The following is a 13,577-nucleotide window of genomic DNA, read 5'->3' on the forward strand; positions in this document are numbered from 1 at the left end:
AGGGCTAGTAACCAAAATCTATAAAGAACTCACCAAACTCCACACCCCCCCCAAAAAAAAATCAGTGAAGAAATCGGCAGAAGACATGAATGGGCACTTTTCTAAAGAAGACATCCAGATGGCCAACAGGCACATGAAAAGATGTTCAACGTCACTCCTCATCAGGGAAATACAAATCAAAACCACACTGAGCTATCACCTCACACCCATCAGAGTGGCTAAAATGAATAAATCAGGAGACTACAGATGCTGGAGAGGATGTGGAGAAACGGGAACCCTCTTGCACTGCTGGTGGGAATGCAAACTGGTGCAGCTGCTCTGGAAAACAGTGTGAAGGTTCCTCAAAAAATTAAAAATAGAACTACCCTATGACCCAGCAATAGCACTGCTAGGAATTTACCCAAGGGATACAGGAGTGCTGATGCATAGGGGCACATGTACCACATGTTTATAGCAGCACTTTCAACAAAGTCAAATTATGGAAAGAGCCTAAATGTCCATCAACTGATGAATGGATAAAGAAGATGTGGTTTCAGCAAAGGAAACAACCAACAAAACTAAAAGGCAACCAACGGAATGGGAAAAAATATTTGCAAATGACATATCAGACAAAGGGCTAGTACCCAAAATCTATAAAGAGCTCACCAAACTCCACACCCGAAACACAAATAACCCAGTGAAGAAATGGGCAGAAAACATGAATAGACACTTCTCTAAAGAAGACATCCGGATGGCCAACAGGCACATGAAAAGATGCTCAACGTCGCTCCTCATCAGGGAAATACAAATCAAAACCACATCCAGATATCACCTCACGCCAGTCAGAGTGGCCAAAATGAACAAATCAGGAGACTATAGATGCTGGAGAGGATGTGGAGAAACGGGAACCCTCTTGCACTGTTGGTGGGAATGCAAATTGGTGCAGCCACTCTGCAAAACAGTGTAGAGGTTCCTCAAAAAATTAAAAGTAGACCTACCCTATGACCCAGCAATAGCACTGCTAGGAATTTACCCAAGGGATACAGGAGTACTGATGCATAGGGGCACTTGTACCCCAATGTGTATAGCAGCACTCTCAACAATAGCCAAATGATGGAAAGAGCCTAAATGTCCATCAACTGATGAATGGATAAAGAAATTGTGGTTTATATGCATAATGGAATACTACTTGGCAATCAGAAAGAATGAATTATGGCCTTTTGTAGCAACATGGATGGAACTGGAGAGTGTTATGCTAAGTGAAATAAGCCATACAGAGAAAGACAGATACCATACGTTTTCACTCTTATGTGGATCCTGAGAAACTTAACAGAAACCCATGGGGGAGGGGAAGGAAAAAAAAAAAAGAGGTTAGAGTGGGAGAGAGCCACAGCATAAGAGACTCTTAAAAACTGAGAACAAACTGAGGGTTGATGGGGGTGGGAGGGAGGGGAGGGTGGGTGATGGGTATTGAGGAGGGCACCTTTTGGGATGAGCACTGGGTGTTGTATGGAAACCAGTTTGACAATAAACTTCATATATTGAAAAAAAAAGAAGATGTGGTTTACATATACAATGGAATACCACTTGGCAACGAGAAAGAATGAAACCTGGCCATTTACAGCAATGTGGATAGAACTGGAGGGTATTATGTTAAGTGAAATAAGTCAGGCAGATAAAGAGAGATACTGTATGGTTTCACTCTTATGTGGATCCTGAGAAACTTAACAGAAGACCATGGGGGAGGGGAAGGAAAAAAAAAGAGAGGGAGGGAGGCAAAGCATAAGAGACTCTTAAAAACTGAGAATAAACTGAGGGTTGATGGGGGGTGGGAGGGAGGGGAAAGTGGGTGATGGGCAATGAGGAGGGCACCTGTTGGGATGAGCACTGGGTGTTGTATGGAAACCAATTTGACAATAAATTATATATATATAATTATATATATATATAGAATATATATAATATATATATAATTATATATATATATAGAATATATATAATTATATATATAATTATATATATATATATAGAATATATTTAATTATATATATATATAGAACCTCTCCTAAGGAAAACCTCAGCAATTCAAAGAAATATTCGTGCAGGAGGATTTTCATTGCGATATTACACAAAATAAGCAAATAATCAGAAACAATATCTCAATAATATAGAAATGCTTAATAAATGACTATGCAGGCATAAAATTAAATGTTCTAGAAACATTAGAAAAACTAAATGATATAAAAAGGTTTACAAGATTGTATAAAGAAAATGTAAAATATAAAAAACTATACAAGGAACATCTATCTACCATCTATGTATATCTAGCATCTGTCTATCCATCCATCCATCCATCCATCCATCACCTGTCTTCTGTCACCTTAGAAAAGAGAATAAAAATAAGTTAATAGTGCCTAAAAAAATAGGCACTTGTGTACATTTAAATTAGGAATGATAAAAGTTTTAGATGCTACACACCAAAATATATATTAAAGTTTGGAAGGGAATAAATGGAGGAGGACTGAAAGATGCATTCAACATTTGATCACAGGTACTTGTATCCTGGAATAGTTCATGGACTATGTATGCCCTTACACGCATGAAATCCTGTCCCCAAATGCAGCCAAAAAGAGTGTGCATACACTACAAAATGGGCATTTCAAGTGATTCACTTCTTCACACAGCTTACAGCACTTTTATTATTATTTTTTAAATAGTTTCCCCATTTGTCTTGTTTGTTCCCTGGTTTTTACATTTTATTTGATTAAGGATCTTTGTAAAATCCACAGTTTGCAACTGATTGATCTGTATGTGAAGTCTCTTCAATCTCCATAGCTTGTTGGGGTGGGGGTGGAGAGGGATGATGATGATGATGATGATGATGATGATGATGATGAGGAGGAGGAGTATGTTAACTATTTCTAGAAGGAATGGGATTGTATGTCTTGCAGAGTTTTATACAGTTTTCATTTGGTTTATTGCAATTCCACGGTTTCACTTAACATTTCAGTCTGGCATCTGTTGTTCCAAGGGAAATAATAGTTGGAAATGAAGTCTTGATCGGGTTCGTGTTCTGTTTTACAGAAAGATGCATTCTAAGGTGGTTTTGTGACCATCCATCAGCAGGCAACTGTTATCTTGGAAGAATCTATTTTTGAAGTTAACAAGCACTCTTATCTTCCATGGATCCAGTATCATTTGTAGTTGCAAATAGTGATATTCAAGTTATATTATCCTGTCATTTATTACACGGAGCTCTTATACTGTTCTTTATGCCTTCAACCTTCCATAGTAGAAACATAAATTTTAGTATAAATTTGAGTTAACATTTCAACTGTTTGAACGTATTTTTTAAAAAGCAGGTAGGATAGGAAGTTGCCTACAATTCGGAGCCACAAGCTGGCAAATTAACCGGCATCTGGATGCCTCTCCAAAGATAAAGCCAGGAACGCCTGTGGAAGGAAACTATCGTGAGAAGTAATGAAAAAGACCAGAGAACCAGCTGCAGGATGAGAGGCTATGGAGATAGTTTTTGTGAGGCGGGAATTTGCTGCAGCCTGCCGGTGGGCCGGAGCTGGAATTATGGCTGAGGAAGCAGAAAGGAAGCTGTTTAGGGACCCACCAACTCTCCCCTTGCCCACTGCGTGCTTTCCAGGGAAATTAAATTCTTGCCTCTAGCTGTGGACTTTGGTGGAGGCTGTTGTGAAAAACAGCAGTTGATGAAAGTGTTGTCTCTTGAAATCTGAAAAGAGGATAAGGCCTGGATCTCTACTTAACTCCCGTCTCCCAGGGCAAAGCTGCGGCATCTGATGAGGGTGTGCACATGGGGGCACCACTGGGCCAAGATCCAGGAGCAAGAGCTGTGCTAGAAGAGAGAGGGGTGAACAATGAAGGACTGCAGTTGCCCAAGATAGGACTTTATTAAAAAAAAAAAAAAAAAAAAAAAAAAAAAAAAAAAAAAAAGATGTTTATTTGAGAGAGCGAGAGAGCATGAACAGGGAAGGGGCAGATACAGAATCCGAAGCAGGCTCCTGGCTCTGAGCTGTCAGCACGGAGCCCGATGTGGGGCTCGAACTCAGGAGCTGTGACATCATGACCCGAGCAGGTCTGCCACCCAACCCACTGAGCGACTGAGCCACCCAGGCGCCCCTCAAGATAGGACTTTAAGATGATTCTAAGCAGGGGCACCTGGATGGCCTTGAACTTTGGCTCAGGTCATGATCTCAGAGTTCGTAGGTTTGAGCCCCACCTTGGGCTCTGTGCTGACAGCTCAGAATCTGGAGCCTGCTTTAAGATTCTGTCTCTCCCTCTCTCTTTGTCCCTCCCCTGCTCGTGCTCTGTCTCCCAAAAATAAATGCTAAAAAACAAATAAAACTATTCTAAGCGTAAAACCTCGGTATGTAGCTCAGAAAATAGCTAGTCTAGGTCATTGGTGGCCACGAGAGAACAAATTTGTACCCCAGTGGACATTTGTCAATGACCGAAGACATTTGTCCTTGTCAAAGAGTTGAAGGAAGAGGACCCAATTTGTCTTTGTCTCCAAGTTAGGCGGAAGAGGCTTGGTCCTGGCCTCTAGCCGGTGGAGGCCAGTATTCTCAAACATCCTACAAAGCAGTCACCCAGCCCCAAATGTCCGTAGTGCCGGGACTGAGAATACCAAGCCAAGGCCAAGGGTTAAAACACCAGCTCTGCTCAATGCAAACGCTGACGAAGCCCGCAGCAAGGGCCCTAAGAGACAGAAGCTGGGACAGGTAACGGCCACCTCGCCGAAGACGGCGTTGGTGTTGGAAGTGGACAGACGGTCAGGAGTGGGACCACAATCTGTCTCGGACCCGGGGTCTCCTCCCAGACCCCCCCGGCCGGCTGGCGTGGGGCCCCTGGCACCCCGGCCGGCTTTCCCCAGGGGCTGGGTCGCGGGCGCAGGGCGGGCCAGACGCTGCACCCGGGGGCAACAGTCTCGTCGACGGACATCAGCGTCAGACCCCACGGGGTGATCGAGCCCGGAGGGGTCAGGCCGGGCGGGGTCCGCGCGTCCTCGTCTCGGGCGGAGAACACGCTGCGGCGTCGGATCGAAGGGCAGCAGCAGAGAGAAGGGCAGCGGGAGGACGGCATCCGGGACCCCTGCGCGCGACGCCCCAGGAAGGCCCGGGGACCGGCCTCCAGGGCTCCTCCCGCCCGGCACAGCCACCCCGTTCTCCGCCACCCTCGCCTCGGCCTCGCGCTCCTGTGCCGCCAGCCTCTCCCCTTTCTGCCCCCGCGACCTGTCTGTTCTTCCCCGTGAGGCCCCGGCTCGGCGCCCTCCGCCACTTCTGCTCTGCCCGCTACCCACCTCCCCCTTCGGCGGACCTCGGCTCCTTCCGCCCTCCTTGGACTCCTTTCGTATAACGCCGCCTCGCCGCCTCTCCCGCTCCTCCGTTCCGCTCCTTCCGTCGGGCTCTCGCCGCCTCGCCTCTGCATTCCGGTTTCCGGCCACGGTTCGGCTCTTTCCGCCTCTCCCCGCCACCCTGGGCTCTGGCGGACTGTCACTGTCGGGTCGGGTTCCTGTGTCTGTAGGCAGACGTCGTTCAGATTCAAGGCCCAGCCACAGAGGTGTGGGAGCGCCACTTCCCACATCCTGGCTAGTAACATAATGAACTTGAAAAATGAAAAGAGGAATCTCCGTATTTTACTTGGTAGTTTTCTTTTGAAGGGTTGTTGGGAATCATCTCGTCTGTTGAGACTGTTCTGCATTTTCTGTGAGCTCTGTTCCAGCATTTACCTATTTCTCCAATGGATTCTTGGTCTTTTTCTTTGGTTTGGTAAGATCTCTAATATTAATAAATTAGCTCTTGGTGATGAATTGCCAACATTTTCTTTTTTTCTTTCTTTCTTTTTTTTTTTTTTGGCCTCAAGTTGTTGCCATGCAGATTTTTAAAAATGAAATCAAATGTATTAATTTTTGTTTCTTCTTGTTTTATGTATAGTTTAAAAGACCATCTCTCCTTTGAGATTATATATAAAATATTTATGCCTTGGTTTCTTCTAGGACTTTAATCGCTTCCCATTTTCACATCAAATCAAATCAAATGCTCATTTCACAGACCAACTAGTGGTTCTGACATGATTTCTTACTTTATTTTTATTTTTTTCAATATATGAAATTTATTGTCAAATTGGTTTCCATACAACACCCAATGCTCATCTCAAAAGGTGCCCTCCTCAATACCCATCGTCCACCCTCTCCTCCCTCCCACCCCCCATCAACCCTCAGTTTGTTCTCAGTTTTTAAGAGTCTCTTATGCTTTGGCTCTCTCCCACTCTAACCTCTTTTTTTTTTTTTTTTTCCTTCCCCTCCTCCATGGGTTTCTATTACGTTTCTCAGGATCCACGTAAGAGTGAAACCATATGGTATCTGTCTTTCTCTGTATGGCTTATTTCACTTAGCATCACACTCTCCAGTTGCATCCACATTGCTACAAAGGGCCATATTTCGTTCTTTCTCATTGCCATGTAGTACTCCGTTGTGTATATAAACCACAATTTCTTTATCCATTCATCAGTTGATGGACATTTAGGCTCTTTCGATAATGTGGCTATTGTTGAGAGTGCTGCTATTGTTGAGAGTGTGGCTATTGTTGAGAGTGCTGTTGAGAGTGCTGTTACCCTGTATCCCTTGGGTAACTTCCTAGCAGTGCTATTGCTGGGTCATAGGGTAGGTCTACTTTTAATTTTTTGAGGAACCTCCACACTGTTTTGCAGAGTGGCTGCACCAATTTGCATTCCCACCAACAGTGCAAGAGGGTTCCCGTTTCTCCACATCCTCTCCAGCATCTATAGTCTCCTGATTTGTTCATTTTGGCCACTCTGACTGGCGTGAGGTGATATCTGAGTGTGGTTTTGATTTGTATTTCCCTGATGAGGAGCGACGTTGAGCATCTTTTCATGTGCCTGTTGGCCATCTGGATGTCTTCTTTAGAGAAGTGTCTATTCATGTTTTCTGCCCATTTCTTCCCTGGGTTATTTGTTTCTCGGCTGTGGAGTTTGGTGAGCTCTTTATAGATTTTGGATACTAGCCCTTTGTCTGATATGTCATTTGCAAATATCTTTTCCCATTCCGTTGGTTGCCTTTTAGTTTTGTTGGTTGTTTCCTTTGCTGTGCAGAAGCTTTTTTATCTCCATAAGGTCCCAGTAGTTCATTTTTGCCTTTAATTCCCTTGCCTTTGGGGATGTGTCAAGTAAGAAATTGCTACGGCTGAGGTCAGAGAGGTGTTTTCTTGCTTTCTCCTCTAGGGTTTTGATGGTTTCCTGTCTCACATTCAGGTCCTGCACCCATTTTGCATTTATTTTTGTGAATGGTGTGAGAAAGTGGTCTAGTTTCAATCTTCTGCATGTTGCTGTCCAGTTCTCCCAGCAACATTTGTTAAAGAGACTGTCTTCTGTTGGATGTTCTTTCCTGCTTTGTCAAAGATTAATTGGCCATACGTTTGTGGGTCTAGTTCTGGGGTTTCTATTCTGTTCCATTGGTCTATGTGTCTGTTTTTGTGCCAATACCATGCTGTCTTGATGATTACAGCTTTGTAGTAGAGGCTAAAGTCTGAGATTGTGATGCCTCCTGCTTTGGTCTTCTTCAAAATTACTTTGGCTATTCGGGGCCTTTTGTGGTTCCATATGAATTTTAGGATTGCTTGTTCTAGTTTCGAGAAGAATGCTGGTGCAATTTTGATTGGGATTGCATTGAATGTGTAGATTGCTTTGGGTAGTATTGACATTTTGACAATATTTATTCTTCCAATCCATGAGCACGGGATGTTTTTCCATTTCTTTGTATCTTCTTCAATTTCCTTCATAAGCTTTCTATAGTTTTCAGCATACAGATCTTTTACATCTTTGGTTAGGTTTATTCCTAGGTATTTTATGCTTCTTGGTGCAATTGTGAATGGGATCAGTTTCTTTATTTGTCTTTCTGTTGCTTCATTATTAGTGTATAAGAATGCAACTGATTTCTGTACATTGCTCTTGTATTCTGCAACTTTGCTGAATTCATGTATCAGTTCTAGCAGACTTTTGGTGGAGTCTATTGGATTTTCCATGTATAATATCATGTCATCTGCAAAAAGTGAAAGCTTGACTTCATCTTTGCCAATTTTGATGCCTTTGATTTCATTTTGTTGTCTGATTGCTGATGCTAGAACTTCCAACACTATGTTAAACAACAGCGGTGAAAGTGGACATCCCTGTCATGTTCCTGATCTCAGGGAAATCTCTCAGTTTTTCCCCATTGAGGATGATATTAGCTGTGGGCTTTTCATAAGTGGCTTTTACGATCTTTAAGTATGTTCCTTCTATCCCGACTTTCTCAAGGGTTTTTATTAAGAAACGATGCTGAATTTTGTTACGCCTTTTCTGCATCAATTGACAGGATCATATGGTTCTTATCTTTTCTTTTATTAATGTGATGTATCACGTTGATTGATTTGCGAATGTTGAACCAGCCCTGCAGCCCAGGAATGAATCCCACTTGATTGTGGTGAATAATTCTTTTTATATGCTGTTGAATTCGATTTGCTAGTATCTTATTGAGAATTTTTGCATCCATATTCATCAGGGATATTGGCCTGTAGTTCTCTTTTTTTGCTGGGTCTCTGTGTGGTTTGGGAATCAAAGTAATGCTGGCTTCATAGAATGAGTCTGGAAGTTTTCCTTCCCTTTCTATTTTTTGGAACAGCTTGAGAAGGATAGGTATTATTTCTGCTTTAAACGTCTGGTAGAACTCCCCTGGGAAGCCATCTGGCCCTGGACTCTCATTTGTTGGGAGATTTTTGATAACTGATTCAATTTCTTCGCTGGTTATGGGTCTGTTCAAGCTTTCTATTTCCTCCTGATTGAGTTTTGGAAGTGTGTGGGTGTTTAGGAATTTGTCCATTTCTTCCAGGTTGTCCAGTTTGTTGGCATATAATTTTTCATAGTATTCCCTGATAATTGCTTGTATTTCTCAGGGATTGGTTGTAATCATTCCATTTTCATTCGTGATTTTATCTATTTGGGTCCTATCTCTTTTCTTTTTGAGAAGCCTGGCTAGAGGTTTATCAATTTTGTTTATTTTTTCAAAAAACCAACTCTTGGTTTTGTTGATCTGCTCTACAGTTTTTTTAGATTCTATATTGTTTATTTCTGCTCTGCTCTTTATTATTTCTCTTCTTCTGCTGGGTTTAGGCTGTCTTTGCTGTTCTGCTTCTATTTCCTTTAGGTGTGCTGTTAGATTTTGTATTTGGGATTTTTCTTGTTTCTTGAGATAGGCCTGAGGATTGCAATGTATTTTCCTCTCAGGACTGCCTTTGCTGCATCCCAAAGCATTTGGATTGTTGTATTTTCATTTTCATTTGTTTCCATATATTTTTAAATTTCTTCTCTAATTGCCTGGTTGGCCCACTCATTCTTTAGTAGGGTGTTCTTTAACCCCCATGCTTTTGGAGGGTTTCCAGACTTTTTCCTATGGTTGATTTCAAGTTTCATAGCATTGAGGTCTGAAAGTATGCATGGTATGATTTCAATTCTTGTACACTTATGAAGGGCTGTTTTGTGACCCAGTATGTGATCTATCTTGGAGAATGTTCCATGTGCACTCGAGAAGACAGTATATTCTGTTGCTTTGGGATGCAGAGTTCTAAATGTATCTGTCAAGTCCATCTGATCCAATGTATCATTCAGGGCCCTTGTTTCTTTATTGACTGTGTGCCTAGATGATCTATCCATTTCTGTAAGTGGAGTGTTAAAGTCCCCTGCAATTACCACATTCTTATCAATAAGGTTGCTTATGTTTATGAGTAATTGTTTTATATATTTGGGGGCTCCTGTATTCGGTGCATAGACATTTATAATTGTTAGCTCTTCCTGATGGATAGACCCTGTAATTATTATATAATGCCCTTCTTCATCTCTTGTTACAGCCTTTAACTTAAAGTCTAGTTTGTCTAAGTATGTCTACTCCAGCTTTCTTTTGACTTCCAGTAGCATGATAAATAGTTCTCCATCCCCTCACTCTCAATCTGAAGGTGTACTCAGGTCTAAAATGAGTCTCTTGTAGACAGCAAATAGATGGGTCTTGTTTTTTATCCATTGTGATACCCTATGACTTTTGGTTGGCGCATTTAGTCCATTTACATTCAGTGTTATTATAGAAAGATATGGGTTTAGAGTCATTGTGATGTCTGTATGTTTTATGTTTGTAGCGATGTCTCTGGTACTTTGTCTCACAGGATCCCTCTTAGGATCTCTTGTAGGGCTGGTTTAGTGGTGATGAATTCCTTCAGTTTTTGTTTGTTTGGGAAGACCTTTGTCTCTCCTTCTATTCTAAATGACAGACTTGCTGGATAAAGGATTCTCAGCTGCATATTTTTTCTGTTCATCACATTGAAGATCTCCTGCCATTCCTTTCTGGCCTGCCAAGTTTCAGTAGAGAGATCGGTCACGAGTCTTATAGGTTTCCCTTTATATGTTAGAGCGTGTTTATCCCTTGTTGCTTTCAGAATTTTCTCTTTATCCTTGTATTTTGCCAGTTTCACTATGATATGTCGTGCAGAAGATCGATTCAAGTTATGTCTGAAGGGAGTTCTCTGTGCCTCTTGGATTTCAATGCCATTTTCCTTCCCCAGATCAGGGAAGTTCTCAGCTATTATTTCTTCAAGTACACCTTCAGCACCTTTCCCTCTCTCTTCCTCCTCTGGAATACCAATTATGCGTAGATTATTTCTCTTTAGTACATCACTTAGTTCTCTAATTTTCCCCTCATACTCCTGGATTCTTTTTATCTCTCTTTTTCTCAGCTTCCTCTTTTTCCATAATTTTATCTTCTCATTCACCTATTCTCTCCTCTGCCTCTTCAATCCGAGACATGGTTGTTTCCATTTTATTTTGCAGCTCGTTTATAGCATTTTTTAGCTCCTCCTGACTATTCCTTAGACACTTGATCTCTGTAGCAATAGATTCTCTGCTGTCCTCTGTACTGTTTTCATGCCCAGAGATTAATTTTATGACTATTATTCTAAATTCACTTTCTGTTATATTGTTTAAATCCTTTTTGATCAGTCCGTTAGCTGTTGTTATTTCCTGGAGATTCTTTTGAGGGGAATTCTTCCATTTGGTCATTTTGGATAGTCCCTGGAGTGGTGCGGAACTGCAGGGCACTTCCCCTGTGCTGTCTTGAATAACTCGCGTTGGTGGGCAGGGCCACAGTCAGGCCTGATGTCTGCCCCCAGCCCACCGCTGGGGCCATAGTCAGACTGGTGTGACTTCTCTTCCCCTCTCCTAGGGGTGGGATTCACCGTGGGGTGGCATGGCCCGTCTGGGCTACTTGCACACTGCCAGGCTTGTGGTGCTGGGGATCTGGTGTATTAGCTGGGGTGGATCGGCAAGGTGCACGGGGGCGGGAGGGGCAGGCTCAGCTCGCTTCTCCTTCGGTGATCCGCTTCGGGAAGGGCCCCTCTTCTGTGGGCCTCTCGTCTGCGCTTGGCTCTGGAGACTCTGTTCTGCTAGTCTTCTGGCAGTTTTCTGGGTTATTTAGGCAGGTGTAGCTGGAATCTAAGTGATCAGCAGGACGTGGTGAGCCCAGCGTCCTCCTACGCCGCCATCTTCTCCAGGTCCCCCTGACATGATTTTTTAAAACAATCCATTTTTCCTTTAGTGACTTAGCACATCACCTGCGCCCAATTTATTATGAAAAAATTTCAAGTATGGGGATAATTTGAAAGAGTTTTACAGTGAACATTCGTGTTGTGGGCTGAATTCTGTCCCCTCACGTTCACATGTTGAAGCCCAAATCACTGGCACCTCCTCACATGACCATATTCTGAGGTTGAGCCTTTCAAGAATTAAGGTTAAATGAGGCCATTAGGGTGTCCTTATGAGGAGAGGAGATTAAAACATATGGACCAAGAGATGGCAGGAGCACACACACTCAGAGGGATGACCACCACACAGAGAGGCAGCAAGAGGGTGGTCATCTGCAAGCCAAGGAGAGAAGCCTCAGAAGAAGCCAACTTTGCTGGCATCTTGAGCTTGGACTTCCAGAACTGTGGGAAAGTAAATTTCTGTTGCTTAAGTCCCCCAGTCTGTGGTGTTTTGTTTAGGCGGTCCTAATGAACTAATATCCACCCCTAGATTCTACAGCATTTTTCTATACGTGCTTTGCTACTTTCATTCCTCTCTCATCCATCGATCCACCATTAAAAAAAAAAAAGGCAGGGGTGGGTGCCTGGGTGGCTCAGTTGGTTAAACATTTGACTTTGGCTCAGGTCATGATCTCACGGTTCGAGCCCCACATCGGGCTGTGTGCTGACAGCTTGGAGCCTGGAGCCTGCTTCGGATTCTGTGTCTCCTTCTCTCTCTGCCCCTCCCCAGATCACACTCTGTCTCTCTCTCTCTCTCTCAAAAATAAACATTAACAAAAATTAAAAAAAAAAAAACATGTTGAAGTAGGTTGCAGACAGCAGTAAACTTCATCCCCAAACATTTTAGCACACAGAGTTCAAAAATCAGGGCTGGGAGATCTTTCAACGCAGCTTGGTGAATGGCTAGCTCTTTGCCACTGAGTTGGTTCTTCTCACGTGGATATCTCCCTGGGGTTGCTTGGGTACCTTCATGGGATGGCCGATGGCTTCTCCCATAGAGGAAGCAACCTAGGAGACTAAGGAGGGAGCTCCACTGTGTTTTAGGACATAGCCCCAGATATGACATACTGTCACTTCTGTACCGTTGTGTTGCTCACTTGGGTCACGTCTGATTCAGTGTGGGAGGAGACCGCACAGGGCATGGGTACCAAGTGCAAGGACCCTTGGTGGCCATCTTGGAGGCTAGCAGATGCACCCACCTCTCCTCTAGGCCACTTCTCTTCGTCAGCCCAGAATTTCTTTGTTCTGCTCATTTTTCTCCTGAGAGCCTGGTTTCTGGTCATTGTAGCTGTTTGGAGCTCATGAATTCACTCGTGGCATTGGACCAACTTAGAAGGTCTCCTTTCTTCCTTTACTTCTTTTACTCCTCTCCCCTCTCTATCCCTCTCAGCCTTGACCCCAGCTCCAGCCTTTCTCATTCACTAGTGCCTCTTTGCGGAGATGATCTGAGGGTCAGCTGGGAATGGGTCCGCTAGGGCAGGAAATGTTGGAGGAAGTTTTGCTTCCTGAGCTCCTGTCTCTTGGATAATGAGAGCTTGGGGTCTCTGCTGGCTTATCAGGACTACGATTGCCTTCCTTCTTCTTCTTTTTAATGTTTATTGATTATGAGAGAGAGAGAGAGAAGGGTAGAGAGGGAGTGGGAGGGAAAGAGGGAGAAAGAGAAGGGGAGAGGGGCAGAGGGAGAGGGAGGGAGGGAGGGAGGGAGAGAGAAAGGAGGGGATATGGGAGGAGGGAGGGAGGGAGGCAGAGAGAAGGGAGAGGGAGAGAGAGAGAGAGAGAGAGAGAGAGAGACAGACACACACAGACCTAGCAGGCTCCACACTGAGTATGAAGCTTTATGCAGGGTTCAATCGCATGACTGTGATGTCATGACCCGAGCTGAAATCAAGAGTCGGACACTTAACCAACTGAGCGACCCAGGTGCCCTGATTGTCTTCCTTGTTCTGAGACGGG

The 13,577-nt window shown here is 43.6% G+C and overlaps 1 protein-coding gene across 2 annotated transcripts in view; it reads right to left on the minus strand.

Annotated features, from left to right (window-relative positions):
- The window catches only part of LOC102968890 (zinc finger protein 558), a 101,785-nt gene that overhangs the window by 53,595 nt on the left and 34,613 nt on the right, over positions 1-13,577 (minus strand). The gene's annotated exons all lie outside the window — the stretch shown is intronic.

Source organism: Panthera tigris, chromosome A2 (genome assembly GCF_018350195.1).
Source record: "Panthera tigris isolate Pti1 chromosome A2, P.tigris_Pti1_mat1.1, whole genome shotgun sequence".
NCBI classification, from domain to species: domain Eukaryota; kingdom Metazoa; phylum Chordata; class Mammalia; order Carnivora; family Felidae; genus Panthera; species Panthera tigris.